The following is an 11,972-nucleotide window of genomic DNA, read 5'->3' on the forward strand; positions in this document are numbered from 1 at the left end:
ATATAGGTATAACACACACACACATATATATATATATAGTTCATTATTAGTCCATGATACCTAACTAATGTTAACCATTTGAACCATTTTGTAAAGCTTCCTTCGCATCCATTAAGTTAATGTTGATGAATAAATAAGTCCATGATTTTATAATGTTGGGAAGACAACTATAAAAAAAACCTGCATAAAGGATCTCCCCTAATTTCTTTATGCATATTTACACAAATAAGACACAGTGTTTCCTTTGCTTTTAGCTTGTGTCACTTGATTAAGACCGTCTGCCATTAATTCACCACCCTGTCTGTTTATCACCTGCAGGCCTTGTCTAAAAAATGCTGTCCTAAATAGCCAGTTAGCAGATAAAAGTATTTTGTCATGGGGCAGGATTTGTAATTTCAAGGTATACTAAGTTATAAAAATATTAAGGTATGTGAAAATTTCAAAAACAAAAAAGAAGAAGAAGAAGAAAATTAGCATGTGCATAAATGTGAACGCCTCAAGCTTTGCTCTGTAATAGAATCTTGGACTTTTCCTACATAAATTGAAGGATATAATTCAAATGAGCTGAAGCATTTTAAGGTCAAAGCAATATTAAATTCATGCAGCACTGACATACATTGTCTGAGAAGAAAAAAGAAACTATAAAGCACTTTCTACCTGCATGTACTCAAATGCAGCAATATTACAGTATTACGGTTTACACTCTCACAGACCAAAGGGAATGTACAGTATGTGTCAACTTGCATAAAAAGATTCATGGCTTTTGATGAAATTAGATTGAGATTTAGCCTCTTTAAGCACCTTTTCATCTATGTATAACGTTTCCACATACACACAGCACAACTTTTATTGCCCCAGTCCAAAGGTGTGTCAATCTCACAGAGCTGAACTCTCAAAACTCTGACAATCACACATGAATTATGCTCTCTCCTTCTCTTTCTATCTCCATTTTTCCCTTTCTTTCCTCCCATGCATCACACATTCGACTGTCCCCCTCCAAAACAGATAAGCGCAGAACGCAGAAAAAGCAAACCACAACCACGGAAATTCTCGACACGGTGCCGATCAGTAAAATTAGCATGACAATACTCACTGTGGGGAGAAGGGGGCAGTCGGAGCGTGGCAAGTCACCCTGTCCGACGAACCTGCACAGGTGGAAGAGCGGGAGAGAGAGAGAGAACAGTCAGCTGTGAAAGCACAGTTAAGAGAAAGGGAGGGGTGACGAAGAGCCGGCACATACAGAAAAACACAAGAAAAGAAACTGAAACACAGAGGAGAACAAGGATGAAGCCGAACGGTTGGAGAGAAATGGGGAGGCAGCGGAGGGAGGGAACATGTGATGAGGATAAAGGACACGTGGGAAGATGCTGTACTTTTAAAAGTTCGACACACGAATGGGAGAGTTTTCTTACTGTTATTCAGTCATGTGACACCACTGGGTGAACTAGATACCTTATTTAACCAAGCAGTTAGTGCATGATTGTTTACTGTAGCAATAGCACCAGGCAAATAATGAGCTTCATTGTGCTTTGCATGGCAATAAAACAAGTTTTTGCAGTTTTAATGATTTTTGGGAATGCATTAATAAAATAATTTACTTTTTTGGCATTATTTTCTCGCCCGCATGCTGTTCGAAACCCATAGGCTGTTATACTATTTGTGGAACTCAAGAAAATACTTTAATGAATCTCCACATATTTTCCATACATCAACATGTTAATGGTGGCCACAAGCTGTTAAATGCCTCCCCCCCCGAAAACATAAAAGGCATCCATATGACTTATGTGCTATATTAAGTTTTCTGAAGCCAGCTTCAGATAGCTTTGTGTGCTGAAAAGAACACAATGTAATCATTAATAACTGACTTTTCACTTCTGCTGCAGATTTCAAATCAAATATGGCATCTATAGTGAAAGTTAAATGTCATATTACCCACTTTTATGGTGATGTTATTGTGTTTGAGAGTCTGAAATCGCTATTTTAGTATGTTTCACTGAAAAAAATTAGCAGCATATAAATTTGGAACAACACGAGGTTGAGTAAAAAAGTAACTGAATGTTTGTGTTTTGGTAAAATATTCCCTAAAGCGTTTTTTACAGACTAGTGTTTGTCTTGAATATTTAAGTATGTGTTTCGACAGCTCGATTAGATCACTTTATCTCTGAACTGCCTTTGATAGAGAACTGATGATCAACCTCGCAACACTTCACTGTAAACCATCTTTTAGTCTCTCAGTTGTTGTCCAATCTCTCATTCTCTCTTTCTTTCCATACTTCTCTCTCAGGGGCATTTTTTCTGTGGAGGCAGTGCCACCACAAAAAGATTCTGATGAGCAATAATCAACTATACAATGAATAATGTATAAGCCACCCAAAGTAACACTGTCTAAAAGGTACAGTCACATTAACCAATTTTCTGTGATTTTTTTCGTGGGCAAAATTCAGTAATTTTAACAGGAATTCATGTGATCTGTTTTTGGTTTTTTTTGAGAGATTTCCCCACACAGATTTTGCATCGGATTCAAGTTGGTCAAGCGAATTTGGCTAATTAACCATAAAAAAAAAACTTGGTTTTGCTTGGTTTGAAAGTGACTTCTGTGTGAGATGTGCTTCAAACATCGCTAAACTGTTGACAATGGACCTTGTTTTTTGTGTTTTTTTGCAACAAGGATACCAGTGGATAAAGTTTCATGGGGGAATGCACTGTCTCTTACTGTATGTCTCCCTTAAAGAACAGTGAAATACTTAAAGAAATAGCCTAGTCACATGAGAGAAGCCAGTGCCTCCAAGTCACTGTTACTGGTTGATACGCTGACAATATGAACCCACCTATCACATTCGCAAGCAGTCCACAGATTGCAATAAACTGGTTAAATGACTAATTACAAAACTCACCCACTCACATCACCACTTTCAGTCACAACCAGATCAAAATGAACTTACAATAATTACCTGTGAGTAAGCTGATTTTAAGATTGTTATTACATCTGGATTTGATGACTAATGGATTGGAACTGTTAGTGGGAACAAATAAATGCAACTGTACAAGAAACATGATTTTGGCTTTATAATATTGTTATTTTTGAAGCAAAAAGCATAATAGTATGTTAATAGAAACACACTAAAACATTATATTTGTTGTGTATTGCTTAATTCTGATCCATATGTCTTAAACCATAAAATCTATGTAAAGATCAAATGGAACTGGAACATGAATTTACACTGGACTAAAAAAAAACAAATGCAGAGAGGGACTTTCAGGAGTCCACAATGCAACACTCTTCTATCTGATTCTCGATGTGTGTGTGTGTGTGTGTCTCTCTCTTCTTCTCTCAAGTGACAAAAGCAAGACCCCATTCCTAATCTGACCCCAAAACAGCAACAAAATCCCCCCGGCCTTATCATCCTCTGCCTGGGCTCTGTTCTCGCTCTTCTTTCATATCCCCTGCCTCTCTTTCTTTCTTTCATTCTCTCTCTCTCTCTCTCTCTCTCTCTCTCTCTCTCTCTCACTCTCCATTGCATCCTCTCTCCCCAGTATAACCTCTTCCTCTGTCTCCTTCTCTCTGTAAACGGCTTTCAGCCGAGCAGAGATTACCTAGACCATGCTCTTCAGAGCAGCTTCAAAAAGGGTGCTCTGGGCTGCCAGCCTGGATAACACCCCCCTCCTCCTTCCGCCCGAGTGGAGAGGGGGGAAAGTCACAGAGAGAGTGGCTTGGAAAATGTTTACAGAAGGGGAAAAAAAAAAAACGGATGCTGAGGATGTCACACACTGGCTACGTTGACACAATGTTTGGGACTGACGAACATGTTTACTAACAGGTGTGATTTCTGAATTGTTCTGTTCACACAAAAGCTGTAAAAGCAGCTTGAATACTATCTATGTGAATGAGAATGAACAGTCGAAGTAACACTAAATTAACCAAATGTTTTTAAAATAAAATAAAACTAGTTTTACAGTAAAATGCTGTAACTTGAATTAATGGTAAATTTTATTACATTTACAATCCACAGTCCGCTTCAGAAGGACTCCTAAGTGATGCTATTTAAAGCACGCTGAACTTTGCCAGCTTGCCAGTCTCACTTAGTTTTGATATGCACATGCTGAGCTGATGATTAGCTATTAGAAACAATCCCAAAACACGTTTGTTCTCCTTTGACCTGCATTACAGTTTGACAACCTCAGTGCATTAACATGATGCATGCTTGATTTATTTGCTGTGAGACGCATCATATGCGATTCATAGAGAAAGTGCAAACTGTGAAATTGCTGTAATAATGGCACCTATGCAATTGTGTGTGAAAAACTGCTAGGTGGTATTTTCAGGTCATGATGAAAGTTTACAGATCAACTTAATTACTAGTAAATATAATCAAATGAATTACATGGCATGGCAATTACTATTAATAATCAAATATTACTATACAAGGGATAGTTAAAAAAATATAGAACATTCTGTTATCAATTACTCATCTCCAAGTTGTTCCAAACCTGTAAGAGTTTCTTTCTTCAGTTAAACACAAAAGAAGATATTTTGAAAAATGTTGGAGGTTGCAGTTGTTGGTAGCCATTGGCGTCCATGGCTACCAGTCAATGTCAATGGCTACCAGAAATTTTTGGTTAGCAACATTCTTCAAAATATCTTCTTTTGTGTTCAACAGAAGAAGAAAAAAAATCACACAGGTTGAGAACAACATAAAGATAAGTAAATTATGACATCCCCTATAGTGTAATTCTTCATTCGTTCACTACATTTTTGAGGCCAAAACCACAGTTCAGAAAGTCTAATCCCTTTGTATTCTTTGATGTGCAATCTTTGATGTGCATCCCTCCCTGTGTAAACTCAATGCCTTTTTCTCTGTCACCATGTCCAGCCTGTCTCCGTGTTATGTGAGACACACTCTCTGCCCTCTTGCTCCCCGAGAATGTCCAATTAGAGGAAGGTCGGATCCGGTAGCCATGTGTGAGGCAGCCACTTATTCTGTTACCGTTGGCCGATCCGTCACGCTCCTCTCCAGCTTTCTTTATTTTATTCTTCCTCCCAAAGGGCAGTGGCTAACTCTATCACCGGGACAAATGACCCATCAGTGGCACCATTCATCAGCTGCCTTAGAATCACTCGCTCCGGCCGCAGTCCCACCCAGCTGCCCCCTGTGAAACAGGGCTGCCGCTCCTACCGGCTTCCCCACTGAATCTTACGTTGTGTGTGTTTGCACACACGTGGGCATGAAAGCAAAAATGAGAGAATGAGCATTTGTGCGTGCAGTGCTCGGCTAAACTGCATTATAAATCTCTCCCACAAGTAAAATAAACACATACACACACGCCATCCGAAATAGAACCACCTCCTTTACCAAACATATATACATAAGCTTTTGTCAAAGCCCTTTGTCTGTTTTTATTTGCTTGTCAGTGTTGTTGTCTTGTCTTATCCCTCAGCAGCTATTCTGACGCCCCCACACCGTCCCAACACCTCCACCCGGGGCGAGAATCTTTACATAAGTGATGAGGAGGAGAGCAAATGAAATGACTGTAATTTGGTCAGGGGCACCGTGTACGTCCTGCCTAATAGAGGGGGCCGTCTTTCCCATTGCTCTGAGACGAGCTAGGTGGGTGCGTTCTTATTAATTAAGACAGTCTCATTATCGCCAGTCCAGGCGCTCGATGAGTGAGGGAAATCAGAATTAAAAAGTCAAGCAAACTGCAAAGGAAAAGACAGCTAAGACATGACAGATGGTCTTTCGTCATGCAAGGCTTTATCGAGAAAAAAATAAAATTGAAATAAATAAATAATGAGCTTACGGAGAGCAGAACTAGCACATTTTCTCCCTCCTCTTCTTAATTCTGAGCAATTAAAATATTTTTTTTCCCTTCAATAGCGCAAAAAGCATATGGGGACATTACTCATTTGGTGCTGTTTTGCCAGTATAGTTTCCATGGCAACCTTGGAGCAAGAAACATGACTCTCTTTGCTGGTAGATACAGAGTCACTGGCGTAGCCTGTGGTTCTCGAGACGTGAACTTTGACTTTTTCCAGCCTCAATTTAGCAGTGAATCTTGTTACGTTACAAAATATCAGACCTATCCTTCCTGGGAATCATCACACAAAATACCAAAACACAACACCACGAAACATATTATTATTATTGTGAATAATCGTGAGCGAAATTCTGCTTAACCATCATGCATATTTAATTTTTAATATGAAACATCTTTCAATATCTCAAACGTACAATCGTGTTCTGTTTGCGCCAAAGGCTGATGCTAGACTTTATACGTCAGGCAGAAAACATACAGTAAAAGAGAATCACACTAAAGATACATTCACATGAAGTTCAACATCTACTGTTGTCAAAGTGATGTATTGATACAGAGGGATATATCGAACCGCACTGCTGTAGTTGAGAATATTTTTTTTCCCATTTGAGGGAAAAGATCATGTGCTGTTAGTAAAGGAGAGGCAGCGAGAGAAGAATCAGTGCTATAAACATAAGGCAATGTTAAACTGACACACGCTGTTCAGCTCTTCTCTTTATCCACAGAGGAAAGCTAGAAGGTCTTACAGGCATGAACACACAATTCTTTTTTCATAGGCCTGAAACATCAGTTTATATTGTATCACTAGGTTTGAATACGCAATGGCTGTTTACACTGACTAGAATTGTAAAAATGTGAATGGAAGCAAGTCAAGAACAAGTCCAAGCCACATTTCAATCGTTTATTTTGTGCTATAACTTATTAAAGTGGAAGAGACTGAGTGATCTGTCACATCACATTTAAAAGCATCAAAATGGCATTCATTGTTTGAATTTCGTGACAGAATGTACTGGATTTGAAAGCTGAGACTTTGTTTCTTATCAGAAGTAAGAACGCACAAAGCTCTTTGCGATTATTGGATGGGAGGAGTGCTACAAATAATGTTAGGTGTAGAGAAAAACTGCGGATCTGGCAACCCGGATTTTGAACAATCGGCCGATTGAAATAAATTGCTTTTATCGGCCGATACGATTATCACCGATTATATATATATATATATATATATATATATATATATATATAATCGGGTCTGAATGCAGTTTCATATTAAATTTTTTCTTTTATAAAAAATAAATAAATAATACAAAAATTACTTTTATTTTAATGTATTATTATTATTATTATTATTATTAATTTGGATCATTACAAAATGTAAACTTGGCTATGTTTTTATGAGACTGACCAAAATAAATTTTATACAAAAACAACATTTTATGAGTTCCAAATCAAGGCAATTAAAATGCATTAAACCTCTGAAAATGTAGTCAAGTCATTTTTTTAACACATTGTCTAAGCACTATCAACCAAATCATTATCAATCAGCTTGCCAGCTCTGCATTCTCGAGCCATACGAGTGATTAAAAAAGCCAATTCCAACTATGCCAAACCTGATTTGTTGAAATATCACCCTGACAAGATTAACAAACGCCTCACTATTCAGAAGTTAAAAAAAAAGCCAAAGAAGGCCAATATGTTATGGAACTCTTATTCAAAATAGTATTTACTTTCCTTCTCATTGGTTTTGTTCCATTTGCCTCACTCTGGCATTAGGACAATCCACCCCTCCGGTTTTACCTTCCAAAACAAGAGCTGAACAGAGAGAGAAAAGCAAAGAATATGCAAGCATTCACATTGGACCATAGGAAATATTGCCAAGCAGGATTAGAGGAAGGTGTTGCGGGGTTCGAACCCTCTGGGCTGGCCTACACACATGGAGTCGGAAAGTTGGATCAATCTGCAAGGCTACATGCCACCTTATGCCATTCATCTTTATTTAACAGCAAGCTTTGCATTTTAAGAGGATACACGCTGACCTCTACACCACAAACTGACATTTGGGGAAAACACGTCGATAGTGAAGCACGTCAATTTATGGTTTTGTCCATGTGTCTACTCTACTCCCCGATGGTCTGACATGCTAAAGCAGCGAGATGGATATGTGTTCATGAAAGATGATGCAGCCGGTTATGCATCATGCCTACGGCACAAGATCCCATGCACTCGGGTCACTGGAGTTATCCAAAATCGCATTAATATTTAGAAAACACTGCAGCTTTTGTAAAAGTCTGTTTACAGCTGGTGAGGATACAGCAAAAGATCAAATCCAGAACATTTGCTTAGATGAGCTCTTTCAAACTCATTATGACCTCAGAGAGGACAATTAATTGAACTAAATTCCTCGTATCACCCTGTATTTCAATATAAGCACAAGGTCACTCGTGTTTAGCCAGCCCAAGCTCTATTCATGACTTCCAAAGCTGCAGTGGAAGAGAATACAAACACTATTTAAGGTTTTGATTCAAATTGAAAAGCGCTCACCTCTATAGCCAAAATCCAATCCAATTGCAATTGTGTTGGGTAAATAAGGATGGATTGTTTGTCTCTTAGGTGAGTGTGTGGTGAGGATCTTCTGTTTAAATGTAAAGTGACAGATGTCCCATTCCCGGTGCTAGAGGACTATGGCTCACTCTAATGAGCCAATGGAGAAAAGTCACAGAATGAAGAACAGATTCCAAAGGTTGAGATGAAGGACAAGGCACCTGCCGTTCAAACGCTCCACCAAATTATGCTGCTCTACAGTTCAGGCAAATCATATTTAGATGCATATACTTTTAATTACTTTTCACTAAACTAAATTTTGTCCAAAACATTTTCTGGGTGATTTGTTCTCATCTATTTAATTTGTCCTTTAACAGTCTAAAAGTGAACATAGAGTACATGCATCACAGAAGAATTCTGTCATTTTTTGCCATTTTCTGAACCAACAAATGTCATTATCATCATGCATAATTTTTTTTTACTGTATTTGACAACATTCTGTGGTGGAAATGACATGAACACAATTCAAATAAAAATTTAAATAAAATAAAATGGTCTATTCCTTTGTCTTGTTAATGCTAATTTCTTATGTATACTAAATACTGTGCACACACTGTAATTATATTTTCAGTTTTCAAAGGATCTGATAAAATTACAACATATTTCATGTGCCTTCAGAGAAATGGCAACATATAAGAAATTCTCCACCATGCCATTAAACGCAGTGTCATATTAGGAAATAATTGCACTTCTCGTCATGCTCACAATGGCAGATTAATGGGTGGAACAATCTGGAATCATGGTCTTCCTACCTGTTAACAGGCGAAGCTTCTGGCACCTTAACAGCACACACTGGCACCTTTTACAGAGACGTGGGACTGAGGCAGGATGGATAGAGAGGGCTAATGATCTGTCCCCATGTCAATATCTCTGGGTGCCAACCTGCCTCCCCTTGGGCAAGAGCCTGGACATCAAACCTGCAGCTGACGCACCACTTTTCCTGGGAAGCCTCTTCTGTGCCTCTCATCAATACATTGAACTTTTTTTCCAAACTGTGGCCCTGCTGTCTGCATCTTGATGAAACAGTCCTCTGCTTATTTGGGGACACTTCATTTCCAGCGATATCGTCGCCTTGATTGCACAGATACTATGATACTATGAACTGAGCTGAATGAAGACATAGAATAATTAAATTAGAAATCAGAATTTGATATTTGAATAAACGGCGTCGAGTTCAGCAATTATCAAGATTTCCAATGAAAAATTACAAAGACATGACATGACAAACAAATAAAAAATATCACATGGAATTATTATTCATACATTTTTATATATTGTTTTTTTCATTTTATATATCATTGATACAATGATAATAATAATAATAATTATTATTATTATTATTATGCTTCAGATGAATAAACAAACAATCAATCAATCAATCAGATGAAATAATAATTATTAATTTGATAGATTTTATATTGTAATGATAGAAAAATAAAAATAGTATTTATAATGGTAATTACAGTAAAAATAATAATGAGGGAAAAAAGGAGTTTAAACGAGGAATTAATGACATTTTAAATGTTAACCTGCACAAAGATACAATATTCATTTCAGAGAAATGAATGAATGAATGAATATCACATTGAATTATTTTTAATTATTATTAATTTTATATGTTTTATTTTATTTTTGATCTAAAATAAAAGTACATACTACTAATAATAATAATGAGGTTGAGTGAGAATTAAAACATTTTGGTGAAGATAATTTCCAGCAAAAAGTCAATTCTAGCAGTATGAGATGATCAAACATGACCTCATATAAGACAACCATCAATGGGCTTATTAACAAATTTATAAAATAGATGGCTGCATTTTGTGCAAACCCATTTTGAGCATTTGTCGGAACATTGAGCTCTGTCATTTTTTACTCTGTCAGGTGTCAAACTGTCTCCAAACATTTTGTTCTGTATCGTCTCCTGCCAGGACCTGAGCAGTGGACACTCTGAATCCCTGGAGTCCAGAGGAGTCCCTGACTATGACTAATTAAATGAGTTATGTGCCCGTGTGTCAGTGTGGCTCAGACTGCCAGATCTGGCCATGCGCTTTCGAGGGGAATCAGCCTCCCGTGCCCACAGGGTGTGCGCGCGGGCCATCGATCCTGCTACGCCATTAGATACAAAGATGTCAAGGTAGATTACTCTCATAGTGCTGCCGTTTGCAGGTCAAGTGTTTTGCTGGTCAACAATAATCAGAGAGACAGCAGGCGGCTTGATGATTGGGCTCTGTCTGGCTGATATATAACAGCGCTGCTGAAGCTTAGGTGATGGAACAGAAGAGTGAATTAGAATGGAGAGGCAGCTCGACCCCAGGCAGGTTAATGACATACGTGGTGCCAAAGAGCTAAATGATTTTGTGCTGAAAACGGGATTATGTCTCAGACATAAGACAGAACGGATGAGATGCAGGGCACAGCGCTCAAATGTAACTCACTAGCAAACAGGCTCTCTCTCTCTATCTGTCTCTTGCTCTTTCTCTCTCTCAAAGCAGGAATCAGTCACTTATATTTTACTTTCCCCTCTGCAGGTCACAGCCTCCTGCATCACCCTGTCCAAATAATGCAACAATAACACCGCTCATTCATCTTCCAAACTGGGGAGAGTCACGACTCGCAGTTCAATTGGATTTTTGCTTCCTTCTCCTTCATTTGCACACTTTTAAATGACTATGTGGACTTTCTTCAATATTATATCTCAAGGTTTTCCAACAATTTTTGTCTTGGGTACAACCACTGCTCAATAGTGAGTAGAGTAGTAAGTAGTGAGTAGCTTAATAACATCAAACTAGAAAAGTGTTGCTTTTAAAGATCAACATACAAAATTCCTTCGGACACTGCAATAAAACTAAATGTTAAAATATTTAATAATACAATATAATAATACAATAAAGTCTACAAAATGTGTGTTTGTCTACATATCTAAATAAAAACATACACACTATACCATTAAAAAGTTTACAAATGTTTTTTTTTACTGTTTTTGAAAGTCTTTTATGCTCACCAGGCCTGCATTAATTTAATAATAAAAAAGTAAAAACAGCAATATTGTAAAAATATTATTACATTTTAAAATAACTGTATTTTAATACAATTTAAAATGGACCTAAATTACATTTATTACATTTTACTCCAGTTTTCAGTGTCACACGATCCTTCAAAAATTACTCTGATATGCTGAACTGGTGCTCAAGAAATTTCTTTATTGTCAATGTTGAAAAAAGTTGTGTTTCTGTGGAAACCATAATATATTGTATTGTTTTGTTTTGCTTTTCAGGATTTTTTTATTAATTGAAAGTAGGGCTGTGCGATATTGAAGAAAAATGCGATATGCGATACAACCGTCTGAATCGCGTCTCTCTGTGTGTGCTCTTCAGGTGTGAGTCTGTCAGACAGCAAGACGAGATGGCAAAGAGTTTTCTGCAACTTATTGCACTTAACTCTTTTTAACTTCAAGCAATTCTCTGCTATTTGCGTCGAACTAAAACGTTGACCTTTTGCAACGTTTTGATTTAGGTAGCCTATTATTAACATGATTCAGATATCGCACGCCCTTGCGATAT

The 11,972-nt window shown here is 37.6% G+C and overlaps 1 protein-coding gene across 4 annotated transcripts in view; it reads right to left on the minus strand.

Annotated features, from left to right (window-relative positions):
* The window catches only part of LOC107722221 (RNA binding protein fox-1 homolog 3-like), a 446,938-nt gene that overhangs the window by 335,921 nt on the left and 99,045 nt on the right, over window positions 1-11,972 (minus strand). For all 4 annotated transcript variants that reach the window (XM_016530499.1, XM_016530495.1, XM_016530496.1 and 1 more), the window contains exon 3: window positions 1,094-1,145. The gene's annotated coding sequence lies outside the window, so the exon portion shown is untranslated. The remainder of the gene's footprint in view (window positions 1-1,093; window positions 1,146-11,972) is intronic.

Source organism: Sinocyclocheilus rhinocerous, unplaced genomic scaffold (genome assembly GCF_001515625.1).
Source record: "Sinocyclocheilus rhinocerous isolate Xijiao unplaced genomic scaffold, SAMN03320098_v1.1 scaffold334, whole genome shotgun sequence".
In the NCBI taxonomy this organism is placed as follows: Eukaryota; Metazoa; Chordata; class Actinopteri; order Cypriniformes; family Cyprinidae; genus Sinocyclocheilus; species Sinocyclocheilus rhinocerous.